Source organism: Nothoprocta perdicaria, unplaced genomic scaffold, assembly GCF_003342845.1.
Source record: "Nothoprocta perdicaria isolate Ctin4 unplaced genomic scaffold, notPer1 scaffold_191, whole genome shotgun sequence".
In the NCBI taxonomy this organism is placed as follows: domain Eukaryota; kingdom Metazoa; phylum Chordata; class Aves; order Tinamiformes; family Tinamidae; genus Nothoprocta; species Nothoprocta perdicaria.
In genome coordinates, this window is record NW_020455105.1 from 730,101 (window position 1) to 747,345 (window position 17,245).

A 17,245-nucleotide genomic window follows, 5' to 3' on the forward strand; every position below is an offset into this window, starting at 1 on the left:
GCCCGCCCGCCGCCCCCGCCGTTGGAGCCGTTGGCGCCGCCCCGGGCAGCCGTTAGCGCGGGCCGTTGGAGCCGTTGGCGCGCGCCGCCCGGCAGCGGCGGCCGTTGGAGCCGTTGGCGCCGCCTCAGCGGCGGCCGTTGTGGCCGTTGGAGGCGGGCGGCGCGCTGCTGCAGCCGGCTCGGTGAGTTCCCATGGCGGGGCTAATTGCCAGCCCGAGCGGGGGACGGAGGGAGGCAGGGAGGGGGTTTGCTCCTGCCGTTTAAAATTATTTTTATTTTCTCTCTCTTCCTTCCCCGCGCGTTTCTATTTGAAAATGTTATTTTTGTTTATTTATGTGTTTTATKCTGCACCTTGCGGAGAGCCAAAAAAGGGGAGGATGTGGAGCCTGCCTCGTTGCAGTAGGTTGCAGTTTGGCTTGAAAACGTGTCCGGAACGGAGTTGTTCCAAACGCGTCACCCGGAGGCGTCGGATGGAGGCCCGGCCGTGCAGAGCGCCGTGTTCCCCACTGGAAGCGGGTCCGGAGCCCGCCGGCACACAGTGCTCCGTGTGGGAATCCCTCCCGGCACCTGCTCCCCTCGGCTTTGCTGCTGCGCCGTGTTCGCCAGCGTGTGCTTTGAGTCAGTTTGGGGGTTGTTTTTGCTCCCCTTTTCCCAGCTGGGTTGCGAGTTGAGGGAGGACGTGGAAGTTGCGCGGTGCTCAGGTGGGCAGCGGCGGGAGGAGAAGGCAGCTCCGAGGCACGGAGCCATCCCYGGGCTCCTGGCGTGGAGCGCGACCGGCCGAGGGGGAACGTGCCGGCGTGGAGCTCGCCATCTGCTCCCGTGTGAAGCACTGCAGACCTGCGCCCGGCAGAGCAGTCCTGCTGCGTTTGGGTCTTGTCTTCATGGCAGGCTTCATGCAAAGCTTTTTGTTTTTTTCCTCTGAAATTCTGATGTCCAGAGGAAGCCACAGGGAATATTTTTTTATAGAGCATCAATGTATTACCCAGGTCTTTCAGCTGMGGTCGGGGCAGGAGGATTTGCATGTCAAATTGGAATTGCACTTGCAGGTTTAAATCCATTGAAACAGAGAACTTCTTCAGTTCCAGTTTGAGAGAGATCRTCATTCACTGCTCTTCTCACTATGTGCTCCAGAGGCAGAGGACAGATTGTAAACAAATCTCTGATTTATAAATCATGTAGAATCTAAGCGCTTTAGTGCAGAGTGCTTTTCTAGTAAAGTATTAAGGATTCTGACTTCATATAGCAGATTATTCGTAGTAATTATCTGTCTCTTTCTCATGTCATCTAATCTATTTTAGTAGCTCCATGTGCCTGCTTGGATCCTCCAAGAACACCTATGTCTTATTTTATTAATCTTTGAGCAATTTAGATTCCCGTAAGCTGTTCTAATACAGCATGTATATGTGAGCCTGAATTAAAAGACCGGCTTCAGCTTGCTTGGTACCTAAACCATGTTGAGGTTGAATTTAGGAGCAAGTGAAAAAATCCTAGCTAAGATTATCCTGCATCCTGTYGGTAGGTAGAGGATGAAGCCCTGGTCTTGTGCTAGTTTGATATATGCAGGCAGGACCCTTTCCAGTTTCCTGTTCCTAAAAGGATCTATCTTCTTCCTAGGTTGCAAAAACTTTTATTTGGTGTTTGTACCTTCTGGTTCTGTTTACTGAAGTTTCCTTCTTGGCCTATACCTTCCCTCTCCSTACGATGCGGGTCTCTCTATCCAGTTCCTGTTGGCCTGACCATGGTGACTGTAACGTCAGTCCTCCTGCTGCTGCCCCCTTCGCTGCTCTTTGCAAGCCCCGGGAAATGCTATGCACCTTTCTGCTTCTSCATCCAGTTCCCTCTCCGGGCGCTCACCAGCCCTCCGCTTGCCCCGTGGTGGCAGCTTTGTGGCCGAGTCCGTCCTGTTCCTCCACAACCACCTTTGTACCTAGTTCCAAGCTCTTTCCAAGCGTAGGCTTCTCCTGATTAAGCATTCAGATCCTTGAGCAAGAGTCTTACTTACCAGGAAGCTTATAACAGTTTTGCCAGCTAATCGTCTCTGTGAACAGCAGTCTTATTTAAAAACCGTGACGTTACTGAATTTCCGTATTTAAAATGGATAACCATGGCCAGTATTGTAATTTTTTTCCCCTAAAATGACAGTTATAAGTGCTGACAAGTTGGGCTGTTTAGGGTGATTTGTTTTAYCGAAACAAACCTACTCTGGAATTGCCCAAGCCATCACAGCGGCTGCTCCGGTACCTCGGTAATAGCCCAGCTGAATATTTATCTGTGCTGCTCTGTAGTCTTGCTGACGTGCGCTGCAGTGCATCTGGTTTTGTGCCTTGTGTAGGAAAAGAGCCTKGCTGCTGGACCACGTGCTTGGAAGTGCCCTGCTTGGTTGGGAGTCTTTATACAGCTTTCTGTAAGTCCTCTTTCTTTTTTTTTTTTTCCTTTTTCCAACTTCTCATGCCTGGTCCCTGCATGCCCATGGTGAGTAGGTATATAGTAGTGAGTAGGTATATAGTTCTCATGGCATTATTTGTTCTTCTGTATATAACGTCACACTCTTCAAGTCAGATTTAACAAGATTGTGAGATGAAGATACCCAATGTGATAGTTTTAATGCATTGAGGGAAATAATAGTGAAAAGTGTGTGGAGAAACCTTTATGGGTTGTTTAATATTTGTTGTGCAGAAAATAAGTATGTCGCACCAACAAATGAAGTTGATCAAATATTGAAGTTATATCGATAGCTTTTTTTTTTTACGATAGCTTTTAAGCAAATGTGTGTCTATATTTCATAAACATTGCTTCTAAAGCAAGAGGATATTAATTTAATGTTATTACTTGAGCTCAGTTTTCTGATTTCTCAGAGAATTAAAATAATTTGTCAGCTTCACTTTCAGATTCTTCCTGCGGTGGCTTTTTGGTTTCAGGCAATGCAGACARGTGTTTGTTTAGCTATTTTAGGTAAAACATTTTAACTATATTTCTTTATTGAAATATCTTTCATCAATAGATTTTTTTTCCTACTTTAAAAAAATAACAATAAGGTTTAAACTGAGAGCATGTCTTGCTCGCTACAAATATTCACTAAAGGTCTGATTCTCTTTGCTGGTAGTGCTGTTCTATGTTGGTAAAATTCCACTGACACATATGCTGTTATCTATAAGCCCTAAATGCAGAGCTTAATGTTACATCTCGGATTGTTCCAGAGTGGAGCTCATATTCACATTACCATATTGGAGAGAGGATGGTGAATGGTACAGAGAAGGTAGCTGAGGAATTTGCAGACTTTATTTTTGCTTACCATAGCATATGAGACAAGCAGTCATTCAGTGAAACTGAAAGCAAACTCGAAGCTGCCTTTTTTTTTGAACATGAATTGTATAATTAGACTGAAGGACTCGTCTCCCAGTGTGTTCCGGAAGCACAGAGCTTGCCTCAGACCTTAAAAAAAATCTTGTGTAAATCATACCGATATCCACAAGTATGCCAAACTTGTGCAAATAGTAGGGAGATGTTTTGGAGGAGCTTTGGAATGGACCCAAATGTTTATCTTCRGTGGCTCAGACCAGTACTTGAGAAACAAGGAAACTTCCAGGAGAGCAGATTATTCTGTGCCTGCCTCTGGTGGAATTCCTTGCACTTTCTSTTGGAGCATCTGGTGTTACAATCAGTGATGGGGAAAATATGTGGATCATGATGGATTAGATCTGTGGCTATTCAAATGTTTAAAAAGTTTAATTCTTTAAATGTACAGGTGCAGTCTGAGTTTGGCTTTTTTTTTGATGTTTGTACACTTAGCAACATGTTTCAAACATTTTATTAATAACCCTAAGGAAGAAAGATACAGAAAAGTGCCATCTAGATAGCTGTTGCCTTCCCCTTCCTCGCCAGATGTTTCTTCATCCAGTCTCCTTCCTGGATTTTCTCTCCTCTCTGGAATCAGAGAGGCTGCGGGCCGTTGGTTACACCTGCATCTTGTAAAGCATCTGTAGCTAAGATCAGGTCGGTGCCCTTCTCTGGTGGGTGAACGGCTGGGGTCGAGTTTTTGTGCCCTGAAGAGTCATGGGGCTGTTGCAGTCAGTGATGATATTTGTGGGTTGATCTCTTACTGCTTTCTGTAGGGTCCATATTGCTGGGAGGAGGAAACAGTTCACGCTTCTATATGGAGCTGTTCTTCGGCTGTCATAAGGCCAGGCTATAGGATAAGGTCAGGRAAAGCAGGACACGAGGAGGTTAAATTTACTGCAGAACCTGCAGAGAGAGGAGGGACAGTCTCAGCACGGGACAGTAGCTTGTGATCAGCTGTGAGGAATCATTGCAGTGTGGTTACAAACTGGGGCTAAGTGTTGGATTGGGACAGTCCAAAGGTATGGTACAGACCAAGCTATTTGGTATAGAAAATGATTATTTATTTTGGGGTAGAATTAAAGCACGGCACCTTATGGGCTGAGAATCTTTACTGAAAAGTCCTTAAAGCCTTGAGAGTAGGATAGGAGTTTGTGGTAGCACAAGCTAATGGTTTATGATGCTGTGGGACAACCAGATGGCCTTAGAGTAGACCCAGTATGATATGGGTGGGTGATACAGGGTTACTGCTGATTTATGTGAAGTTATAGTAGCTTTTGGTGGGGCAGAAGCAGCTGAGAGTTAAGTGCAACATGGAATTAAAAACCACTGGAAAAGGAGTGAGTTCTTCTATGAGTTTTAGCCTTTTCCAGGCTAGAAGTGTAGAAGTGCTGCAGTAACGGGTAGCAGGGTGACCAGGGTTAGGGATCAGCAAACTGTGCTGATGACTGTTTCCTTCTATAAAGCCTGTAAGGGCTGATTCCTGGGTGAAAAAGTGCTTTAAAGCATTACCCGTGAATAGGCCGTGGCTACTGAGCTATGGATAAAGCCACAGGAGGGACTGTGGTTGAATTTAGAGCTTGGAAATAGGGYAACTAACACACTAAGAAATGGGTTAAATTATGGTCTATGGAAGCTATGACAGGTGGAGCCAAATAGATGAGCGTCTTGTGATGGGCTCTTGAGACRAGCAGTCTTCCAGGGCTGGAGTTAAGATCCAGCTTGCCATTAAAATTTGATCTGCTTAGTTTCTTGCAGGCCAGGTAGCCGTACCAGCAGTGATTCAGGGGCTGCTTTCCCATCTCTGCAGGCAGAGGCAGCTCTAAGGCTTGTAGAGCTTTGCTCTGCAGAGCTTTCCCTCTAACCGTTGGGGTAGCCATGCTTGACCCTGCCTTGTCAGTAAACCCAGCCGTTTGGTTCCTACCGGTGGGAATAAACCTGGATGATCAACTCCTTTGAGACCCTAAACACAGATCTAGCTATAGCAGATATACATCCAAAAATGCATATACAATTATACCTCACCTGAACTTGGGCCTTGCATTATTCAACATTAAACATAGTGTTTCAGTGTGTTGTGCTGTGAGAGGTTCCTCCAAACCAGGCCATGGGGAAGCCAGAGCCAAAGCAGTGGAGTATCTGGGCTCTTAAAGGAGAGCCAAGTTTGCTCTGGAAAAATTAATTTTTAGTACTACTGATCAGAGTTATTTTCCCCTCACTTTCCTTTCTTTGAAAATGGTAGCATTAAACTGATCAATGAGCCTTTTAAAATTTCTCCTTAAAACTGAAGCACCAGTTAATTCAGAGGAGCTTCCCCTCTCACACTGGTGAAAGCTCCTGTGTTTTTCTGCGCACAGCAGTTTGTTTTCCTCTGAGCTGCAGGTAGTTTGAGGAAATGCCAGTTTTTCAGTGTATGACATATTGTGTCATATGTTAAATGAGTCCCTGATAACAGAGAARCAGTGAAAGCCACCAGAAGCCTTTGCAATATGTCAGAGGACTGAGATGGCTGATCAGCTTCTTGTCTCTTGGAGTGTCCTTAATAATGCAATACCACTGAGAAATCTTCCATCATTCATGCGTCATCTAGGCATTGGATTGAAGGTCTTGGCTACCTTTCTATGGGAGCACAAAGAGGATGCAAACTACTAGGTGACATTTCAGATAGCGTTCTTCTGTAATGCAGAAAATTTATTTATTAAAATGCACTTTTTTTTTGCAAATAGTCAGCTGCCTGTTGAGGACTTGAAACTGGGCAGCGTTAGCTGCTAAGCAGTTAACATATGTGCTTATTTGCTCTCCAATTATTTGCAGCACAGCTGATAAGCAGGTCAAAACAGGGGTATTATAAGCAGATTTTGCAGAGAACAGTGCCTATTTGTGGTAAATGTATGCCCTCCAAATATGAGGTATTAGCAAGCAGTAAGAGAGCTGAATGACTGTAGTTAGTACATAGGAGGTAATAAAAGACTGGCTAAAAAGGCAACCAAAGAACAGATATTATTACCTGTGTTAGAAATATTTTTCTACTTGTGCGAGGTAGGGCAAGAACTGTCAGTGATGTTTGCAGTGAATATTTTTCTACATTTTGCACCAAGCAGAGACTCCACAAGGCAGGATGCAGGAAGAGAATGCCAAGGAGCGAGAAGGGAGAGGAGAGGTCCTGCATCTAAAACAGATGCAAGGAAATGGTCCTGACCACGGAGAGCAGGGCAAGCACAACAGCTTGGGGCCAATTTGCCCTTGTCTTAAGGTACTCTTTAAAATTCAACACTGGAAATTGTCCTTTGGGAGGCCAAGGGACCTAGAACCACAAAGAAACGGAACCTCGTGGGCAATGTTTTGGTGGCCGTGTTGGGCTCATGTGGCCGTGTGCCTTTTATAGGCAACAGTATCTCTGAGATGCTGCAAAGGCAGCCAGAATGAGAGCCTAGTGCCAGGATTAACGCCAGGATTTTCTCCTCTGTATTCTTTTAGATGTTTTTTCTTCAATGTTTCTAAATCTGTAAGCACAAATTTGGACCCTTTTCCTTGCTAGAATAAATAACCATGCTGTTTCCATTTTTGTATTTGCCTGGAGTCCCAAGTGAACTCAGGTGGTACTGACAGGGATGAGAAACAGTTTTTCTGGGAACAAATTTGAATAAAGCGTCTGGCTGCAGCATGCAACAGGTTTGCGAGCTGCTSGAGCTGCAGTGTATGCTCACTAACCTGTAAAGATCAATTTTGTGACTTAAACCACAAAATGTCAGTAAAAAAGGGAAGAAACAGCCCATGAACATAGAGATAAAATGAAATAGTGCCTCTCTGGAAAAGAGCAGGGGTGGAGGAACAGCTCACACACACAAAATTATGGTTAATCTCTTATATGAATATATCATATCACAGATATCAGTAAGAGACTGAAAAGAGCACAACATATGAATCCGCAGTGCGAATTTTACAGAGCTAATATTTTTTCCCTGCGCAGGTCAAACGTTAAAGCTAGATTTGCCTGAATAGCAAGCATTGGTATTTTAATGGCATGATTTRTCATAAGAAAATTAAATATTTATGTAAATTTTGAATGTCTATATGGCCCATCTAATGTGAATATTGTGCTGTAAGAACACCTAAAACATGCCTGGAAATTCAGAATGAGAAAAAACAGCTTTAGTATTGGATGCAGACTGAAGTTTTCACATGACGTAAGGCTCAGGACCATCATCATCCTTTTAGGTTGACCTGCCGAGCAGCTTCCTTTCAAGACTCAGAGTGTTTTAGTGGAGAGGCATGAAAGCAGCGTGTACGAGTTGCAGAAGATGAAAGAAGGGTTTGAATACGTGATCTCTTTGCCACAGGTTGCTGTGCTCTTAATGCCCCATTGAGATTGCAGAATGCTGTTCAGCATGCTAGAGTGGCTTGAAATAAATATGACAAGGTGCCAGGAACAAGGTCCTTCTCTAAAACTCGTGTTTAGTGCTGAAGAAAAAAATACAAGAGCCACGAGAGGCAGAGGGGATTGTACAGAAGGGCAAATTCCAAATCCAGGAGGATTTGCAAAGACTTTTGAGGAGGATATAAAAATACATAAGCAAGTATATCTTCTGACAAATACATTAAGTGATTCCTTCGGAGTGTATCTGGAGAGTAGTGAGGGGTGGCTGGCATTAGATGGATTCTTGGGGATGGATTGCACCCACCCTGCCCTTCTTAACGAATGGCTTAACGAATGTCAGCGTCCGAGTCCTGCACATTGAAGCTGACTGCTGCTTTCTGCCTGCAACGTGGGGCTCACCCAGTGAAGACACACAGCACACTGGCTGGAGGAACAGCATGATTAGATTGAAAGAAAWTAGTGCCAGGGATTTTTGTTTGTTTCGTTCATGTTTTTCTAATTCAGTTTTGAGGAAGCTACGGACTACATACTGCCTGAATAAACAGCACAAAAAATCTCTAAAATTGCTGGAGTGCTTCTTAAATATGAAAGATAAATCTGGAATGGAGCTCCTTGCAACGGGGATACTTTCAAGTGTGCTTATAAATAGTGAAAACAAGAACCTCAGGAAGAGAGGAGTCTGAGATGATTAATTCTCAGTAGTAACCATTTCTGAAACTACCAGCCCAAATAAGAAACAGAAAATGATCTAGCCTCACAAGAGCTTTTGAGAAGAAAATAAGTGTAAAACATATGGAATGCTTCAGGGTGAAGCTGCTCCATTTGATGGGATTCTGTTCAAAGAAAATCATCTTCATATGATGCACAGCATGCTTAGGAATACTAATCACARATTCATAGTGCCTGCGCGTGTTGCAAGATTACCTATTTTGTCCGTTCCACCTGAAGAAGAGGCAACCATATGTACAATTAGCAATGTCTATAGGCAGCAGCTTGCAGAGGCGTTGCCGAAAGAGCACAGGGTTCTTTGCTCTTCCTACAAGAGTGTCTAGTGGTATTTTGGGTTCACGAGAGCATTCTTGGTTCAGTTTGTTTGTTTCCCAGATATAATTGGGGAGAAGTGAATTTGCCTGAGTGAYTGGCTTTTTCTCTCTCCATTTTATATTTTTTTTTTTGTAGAACTCATTCAGAAATTTCTCCTATAATCTGTCCTCACCACTGTACTTTCCTAATGAGGTAAACTAAGGACCTTTGGATGAAAACTACTGAGAAAGGAGAGGTATTTGGAAGAAGCAGGATGATCAGAAGTCTGGTACTTTTACAAAACTGATGATATTTTTTCCATTCTGATCTTTATGTTTGCTTTCAACATATGCATAATACTTTGTATCCTGATGTCATCCATGCAGTCCAGTAATATTAAGTAATTACTGTAATATCCAGTAATATTTATGATTCGACACCAATCAGCTGATGTTCGTTTATGTGTCTGTGGAATTGGCCTGTGCAACTTTGGCGATATTTTAAATAAAAAAGTTTTATAATATTATTTATAATTATTATAAAATAATAAAGTTTTCTTTGGGCCATGTGGCAACTTTTTTTTTTTTTTTCCAAGCTGGTTGTTTGTCACTCTTGACTTGTGTCAAATATAAATTCAAGACTTTATACGTCCTTCTCAGAAATGCTTGGACAAGGCAGTGCTCAAATGAAGCCAAGGGTAAGAACTATAAAAATAAGCACTTGCACAATTTGCATGTACAGCCCGCTGACAAATGCACAGAATAACATGTATTTATTTAGGAAAAACAACAACAACAAAAACAAACGAAAACCCTTGGGTCACAGGTGAATCCCTAACTGTTACGGAGTAGAAAGATGCTTCCATTAGCATCTTAGCTTGTTTCTTAATCATCCATCTGTGTGAAGTTAGTTTGTGCAAATACGTGTCTACAAGACTAGAGCAGTTCTCATGTAAGACACCTATCGTGTAAGGTCCCTATCATGTAATGTAGTCATAATGGAAATTAATTCCTTGATTCTGTTGTGTGTAGTAAAAATTTGAAAGTAAGGAAGAGAGGTTGTGTTTATTTAGACTAACACGGAGAAACTACTGAAAAAATGGCACCTTAGCTGTAAGCAAACTACTACTGGCTGTGTGCATCACTAAAAACCTTTGGTGCTGCTAGATTAAATATTGCTTCCCTTTTTTGTGCCATGAGGTGTTATTCCGGTGGGGTTTGCTTGTTGTTTTTACTGCCAGGAGGAGCTGATCTTACTTGCCTGTGTTTTGTGAGCACTAGTGCTGTATTTACAAGCAAGGAACACGCGGTACCCGTCTCGAAAGCTCTCTTGGAACAGCCCACGGTACTGCAAGCCTCTTCCCCGCTAGCAGTGTGCCTCCTCTGGCCCTCCTCCCCAGCATGCGGGTGACTGTTTCTCCTGCCAGATTCGGCACCGCGCTCCGTGCTGGGGCTGATGGCACCGGAGAAGCCGTAGCGCGGCATGCTGCCAGCTGCATTTCGGTGCCGTCCCTGGGCTGGTGATCCCTGTTGCCTGCTCTGCAGAGAAACCAAGTGCGTCTGTATTTTGTAGGTCTCGTGGCGGTGCYGAGGGTCAAAGACCTGCCTGTTGGTAGCCCTAGCAGTTCAGGTAGCGGTGAGCACAGAAACATGCAGCTGGATGGGAAGCTGTGTGAGCGCCGCAGCGCCCGGGCTCGGCTCCCGCCTGCGTGCGGGGGTGGCTCGGGCAATCGCACAGTTAGGAGTTTGTTCTTCAGCTCCCTCTTTTTGAAGTGGATCCCAGCCAGATGAAAGGGCCGGGTTGGTCTGGCCCTGTGAGCGGGCTGGGTGCCACAGGGAGGCATCTGCACATCCATCTCKGTTGATGTTAGTGCCTTGCCGCAAGCGCTGAGCTGTCCAGCTTCGGTCTGGTACCTCACAGTGTGCTGCGTGCTTGAGCTGTTCTCCAAGGTACCTGTGCAGCGCAAGAGACCTTCCCAGCCTGGCAGTTAGCAGTGGGAAGCCTGCGAAAAGCACAAATGGAAGCTCAAAAGCCCTTCCTGCTCCTTTGCAGGGACTCCCTGGTGCACTGGGATAAATACGTGTGCATTTGGAGGCTGCCCCTGTCGTTGCTCAGGGCATCCGAGGCACATTTATTCCCTTTCTACAGGGAATAAATAGCTGGTATCAGCTACTTTGTTGTGGTTGCATAAAACAGATTTTATTCATAAAGGCCTTTCAGGAAACCACATCTATTTGCCTTTCATTACTGCTGCTGTGGTTTTTGGGGGCAGATAAGTTGCATGTGTATTAATGCTGTGGATGCAACCATGTGGCGCTTAGGACTGCTTCACACATAGGCATTGATTTCTCCAAATAYGGTTACAGTTACAGGTTTCAAAAGGGTGCATGTTGTAGGTGTCTAACAACTGCACAAATACTGTTATTATTCACATGAATTTTTCAGTTTAAATTACCTGGAAAAGACTTTATTCCCTGTTGGACGCCTGTGGAGTCAGATCGTCTGTGCTTTTTCTGCAGAGGAGGGTGAAAGGCGTGTTCTCCATATGTCTGTGGGGTTAAAATTATCCTGGATCCTGTGTGGCAACGGTTTTACAGCTACTGCAGGTCTGTGCTCTGCAGCTAAAATAGATAAAGCTGAATCYGTATCCGGGAGTTGTGCACACGGTAGGAAGTTGAAGCTCTCCATTAGGCTGGGCTSTGCTGTCCTCATACTGAGAGCTTCGTCCTTTAAAGTAATATTTATATATATATATGTACATATATATATATATACACACATGCATATATATTTTTTTCCAATAAACAAATATTTTCTAAAAATAAGGGTACACAGTCATATTGTAACTTCCATTTATTGACTCTGTGGCCATTTCCCACAAGCTCTAGCCAGAAGCCCACAGTGTGCCACCCGCCCCAGCCCTACTGCTGCAGGAGGGCAAAGGAAAAGGGCTGAATCTCCCCCTGCCCCTCGCCTCTTGTCCTGGTTCTTGCATGTCCTGCCGTTTTTGTCAGCAGAGGTGTGTGTGCTCGACCCTGCTGCTGTGAAACGCAGACCTGATTCGAGTGTGTTCCCCCTGGGTCTCGAGAGTGGGGCTGCCAAAGTGCCCGCGCCTTTCGGGCTGTTTTAGAAATGCCTCTTTGGCGAAGCTGCAAGCTGTTCTGAGCACTGTGTCTGCCACGGGGAAAGAGCTGAGGTGCCTCTTCCCCAGACTCAGTACAGGCATCTCAGTTTCAGGAACATAACTGCCTCAAGGTCTCGAAGGACGGGRATGTAAGCGTTTCCCATCTCCGTGGATGGGAATTTATGGGGGGAGCATGTGAGTGCTGGAGCACATTAGGAGTGTAAAAGCCTTTTGAAAGGAGAGGGGAAGCATCATGTAGAGCTTCCTCCTAAATCCTGTAGGAACAGCTTAAACTGAATGTAATTAATACCATCAAGAAGCAACCCATTAAGTTGTTATAGTAACTAGGAAGCTTAGGTTTCCAATGCGTGAGGTGGGTGCGTCAGCAGTGGGCGCAGGGCGCGGGAGAGCGGGCAGCGTCCCTGCGCCCGGCCACCTCCCGGCCCCGCTGCAGGAGGGACCAGCTAATCCCGGCCAGCCCCGGCTCCTCTCCCGCCCTTCCTCCTGTGAATCTGCATCCCCGCTAAAGCTCCGCTCTGCAGCGCATGCCGCGCTRTCTTGTGATACTTGGAGTAGTCAGAACTCGCCCAAAATAAATGGTGATGTGAGCACTGCTAGATCTTTCTGCAGGGATCTTCCAGAATGTGCAGCAGGGGAGCTGAGGAGCCTTGTATGCTCCAGGGGAACTCCACCTTGTTCCTGGAGGGGCCCTGGAAGGAGACGGTCCCTGCAACTTCAAGGGTATCTGCAAACCCCCCCCCCCCAAAACTCCCCAACAGTTTTTCTGTGACTCGTCAGGGATCTACTTCCTGATTCAAAAAATACGTTACTGTGGCTTCATTAGAAAAAGCTTGTGTCGAGAGAACATGGGAAAGGACTTTTTGTTTGTGTGACGAGTGAATATGGGAAAGGATTTTTTGTTTGTGTATCTATGTATTTTAATTATTTGCGCTCAGTATTTTCTCRAGGCATTTGGGATCCAGCTGCTACAAGAGCTTATGTACATAAACATTTACCTGTTTACTCTGGAAGCGTGATTCAGTGAATGGTGTGAGGCGGCTGAGCAATACAGGGTGCGGAGCCGTGGGATGCTCCCTGCAGCCTCCCGTGAAGGTGCTTATTACCACARTGCTCCGGATGATGCTGGGTACGTAATTCCGCATGCAGAATTAATAACGACCCCTCAAAATAGCAAACGCTTGCTTCTTCATAATGCAATTCTCATGACTGTACATGGCTCATGCCTTAGGAACAGTGGAGTTATGGTGGAGCAATTACTTGTATTATGGCAAATTCTCAGCCTAGAAAGGATCGAGTGCAGTAATGATTACAGTGATCTTGAAATATTTAGACAGTAGCTAGCAGTTCATTGCATCTTTTTCAGTTAACAGTTGGTATTAAAAAGGTTTGTCATTCTTGCATAACAACTTTGTTTTCTTTAGAAAAAGGTACAAGAGGTAAAAGGACGACTGTATAGATTTCAACCTGTATAGATTTCACAGTGTTTTTTATCTCTGGTTCGATTTATCCCCTGGGTTAGTGTTTCAGTTGCTTCTAGTTCATGTGGAATTGTTGTGCTGTGGGTAAACATTCAGTGATGATGAAATGTAGGAGTATCCAAGTGTTCACTTTCTGATCCACATTTAGCTTTTATTTGATCTGCAATGTATTATTAGAGTGAAGAGAACAGGGTGAAAAACTTTATCTGACTTTTTAAAAACATTAAATTCTCCAAATTACAGGGAATTTGTTGATATTCTGCTTCAGATTTTGCAGGGAGACTAATGCTTGCTGTAAAATCCATCCAGTAGCTGAGTTCTCTTCCCATACCRTGGGACTGCAGGTGCCCTTTAGCATTTCAGCAAGGGAATCAGCATTGCTAGGACAATGTTGTTGCGTGCTGTTCATGCATTGAGGGTTCACGTTACTGAGTGTCAACGTGGTCGTGGAATCATTCTGTGGAGCAAAAATAAGGAATCATTCTTTTTAAAATACTTAAAATGCATCTTTGAAAAACGTTGCCTTTCTTTGCATGTCCTGCACTCCCCTGCTAAAGCAGCATCACATCTACCTCCAAAGCTGCTGTTTCTTTCGTGCAGAAGAAAAGYCTACTTTGCCTTCCAGGGCAGGGAACGTTTTATTTTTTCCAGTCTGAGTGAAGTACAGCCCATGAACAAAAGGTTTCCACCTTGCAGAAATGTTCTGCCAATCTTGTGAGTTCTAGCCTTTTGGAGACCGGCGTCTTCTGGTATTAAAAGGGCATTTATTTTTGAATTGTGCTGTTGTTTTGGCTCTTTTTTTGCATGTGAATGAGCAGAACCATATTCTTCTGCCCTTAGGTAAGATTGTTTTGAAAGATTACTGAAGTAATAGTCTACAGAAATTTTATTCCAGAAAAAAGATACAGGAGATTGGGCTTCATGATTTGTGGCTCATAGCGTTACCTAACTTAAAAAGAACCCAAATATTTCAAAACTCTGTTTTTGCTTCATTGCTACAGAGCTATGAAAATACATTTGACCCCCAATTATTCAAATTATATTAGTAGTATTCATTGCAATTATCAGCCTTCTCTTTAGCAGTAGTTGAAGGTCTCTTATCTTATAGGCTGGAGACTGTGAACTCCTGACAATTGTTGCAGCTGTTGATAAGGATGTTGATCCTTTCCACCAAGGCTCTCTGTTCAGTTGCTGTAGTTTCTCCAGGTTACCTGCAATGTGCAGAGACTAGACAAGTTGTTTGCCCAGGCGAAGCATCTCGTATGTTCCTCTGCTTTGGGATTTCCAGTTCTGCAATTCACTTTGCAACTTCTACCTTATTCTGAAAAGTGTGACACAGGGAAGGTATTACACAGAAAAAGGGTTCCTCAACTCCTGGTGGAGCGGGAGAAGGTGTGTACAGAGTGCRCATGTACTCTGTGTGCTTTATAGCATTTATACTTAATTTGGTCAGAAAAAACAGAATTTTCATGGTGATACAAACACAGTCAGGGTGAGGCAAATTTTGTGCTTGCTGATTTTATCAGTGGACTTCAGTGGGCAGGATAGAGCGCTTTGCTCAGGAAGGGCTATTGGTGTGGGAGAACCAGATTAAATGGGGGTTGCAGTTGAGCGTTCTGCAGTAATGCACTACTGTCCTTTTTCGATAATGTAAACGCCAGGCTTTACCTTTGCAGCTGAAACCGTGCAATTTAGTTTTTAGCTACTTTTAATTCTTCAGAAAAGAGGAATTTCGGAAAAGGGAAGTCATTTAATGAACCACTTATCCTTCAAAGTGGTAGCATTGTGTGATAGTCTTAGATATGAATTTTGAAATGGAGTTGAATTCTGCAAGCATCAAATCCTATCTTGGGAGAATTTCCTTGATTCTAAATTAATGATTTCTTTTGAAACCACTTGATGTAACCACTCTTAAGATAAATAGTAGGTGGGAGAGATAAGAGAAGGGTGTGGGCTAAAAATAGGTTCTCTTTTCTAATAAATGCATACAGATGTATACTTCATTTTCTCCTGGACGCTGCTGCACAAGGGTGACTGTAGCTCGTTCGTGGTTTTATTTTTGGCTCTGCTTCTGGCTTGTGTGTGGTTTTGAGTAAGTGGCTCTGTGCCTTTGTGTCCCCCCAAGTGCTTCGAGGTCTGTGTGTGAAGAGCCTTGTTATGTTATTATTGAAGGTATCAAAAATCTAGTTGAGTGAATAGTTAACTTTATGTTAGTGAACGGCCGTCTCTCAGTTGTGAGAGATGATGTATCTGTTGCGGTTTATTTGGTGAAATTCGTGAGGCAGTGCACTGGAACACAAAAAAGACTTTTCTTGTGCCTACTATATAGGTTACCAGCAGCCCTGTCTTCTTGAGATCAGTGATCTTAAAGTAAATCCTTCCAAGGTCTTCTTTTTTGGACAAGACCAGTACGTCAAGTAGGCAGTGTGGTTAGAATAAATACATTGAGTGTGAGTAGGTGCTGTGCTCCTCAGGGCAGCTCCTGTGGCCAGGCAGACCTCTCTGGCGTGGCGAGGTCCCTCACACACTGCTCTTTCTCCTGCTGCGGACTCCCTACAGGATCGTCCTCTACGTAAGGTCTGTGAGACTGAGTTTATGAAAACACAAATTTCTCAGCTTCAAAATTCTGGTTTCTGGTGAAGAGAGGAAGGAGGAGACTAGGAGACACAAAGGAGCAGGTGCCCATCCAGGACCTGAGCATCGGCATTGTTTATTTATTTAATGTCTGCAGCCAGAAAAGGTGGGTACCTGATCTCTCCGTTAGTCCGGTTAGCCATTGGGCCAGGCCTTGCATCGGCACTGGACCTGGTTTGCCAGGTGGCACTTCGGGGCCGGCCTCCTCTCCGTGAGGCTGGGCAGAGGATGAGTGGTGCCCGGCTGCCGCTGGGTCTCTGTTCTGCGGGTGTCGATGGTGCCTCTTGTCAGTCCGGGCCCTCAGGGGATGTYCACCCCGGCCGCAGCGACGTTCCTGCTTTGAGCCTTGCCATGGGCACCGCCGGCAGCACGTCCGGCCTCGGTGCGGGCGTGCGGGAGCTCCAGCCCTGCCGGTGCGGCGGGCACCACGGCCGCCTGCGCCCCTTGGCATTCCAGGCAGCTGCTGCCTGCTGGGCTCTTAGCCCTGCAGGAGCGTTGGGATTGCTCCCTTAGCCTCTTTTTCTGCAGTCTGAGTGCGGGTAATATTTCTGCTAAGCTTTGTGCGTTCCCACCTCCGTAGATCTCAAAGCCATTACTCTGGTTCCTTAGGAAACTCTTGCAAATCTGATTTTGCATTTCCATCTTTTTGCAGTATTACTTACAAGGTAGAGTTCTTCTCAAAGAAAAAAAATGCAAATTTCAAGAATGTTTGGTTTATAAGGGTCTGTCTCTCACCACTTACAAACAGCAGAGAAAAGAGAGCTCCTCTGAGGATTTTAGAGCTTTTGCGACTAAAGCAATATTCGAGTGAGCTTAGGCAGGTAAGCAGTGCTGGTGAGGTGAGTGCTCAGTACAGTGCAGGGCAGGTGAGCACTGCACCAGCTAGCAGTGACACGGGAAGCAGGTTTCCCCATGCAGTTCCCCCAGYGCGTGCTAATCCCGCCGGAGCTGCAGTGCCGCTGTTACCTGTGCACCTGTGCACTTCCTAAGCAAGCCTTAGGAAGCCATGCCCTTTTTCTAATTTAAGGAGAAAAAAAAAAAAAACCACAAAGAACATGAAGTTTYTGGGTTTTTTTTTCTTTTTTTAAAAGGCAACAGACCAATCTATAAGTGAAAACTTGTATTATGTGCTTTTTCTGCCRCACTGTTTTTTGCTGTTATATTTTTAAATTGACAGGTTTTTTTTTCAAGCATAATTAATGGCAGTTCTTTGCTCTCTGAATGCTGTTCAGTTCCCCTCAGTGGAGTGGGA

General features: G+C 44.7%; 1 protein-coding gene across 1 annotated transcript in view; it reads left to right on the plus strand.

The window, feature by feature from the left end:
• Positions 1 to 156: 156 nt before the first annotated feature.
• The window catches only part of PDE4B (phosphodiesterase 4B), a 133,756-nt gene continuing 116,667 nt past the window's right edge, over positions 157 to 17,245 (plus strand). Inside the window, exon 1 of the mRNA XM_026037179.1 lies at positions 157 to 181. The gene's annotated coding sequence lies outside the window, so the exon portion shown is untranslated. The remainder of the gene's footprint in view (positions 182 to 17,245) is intronic.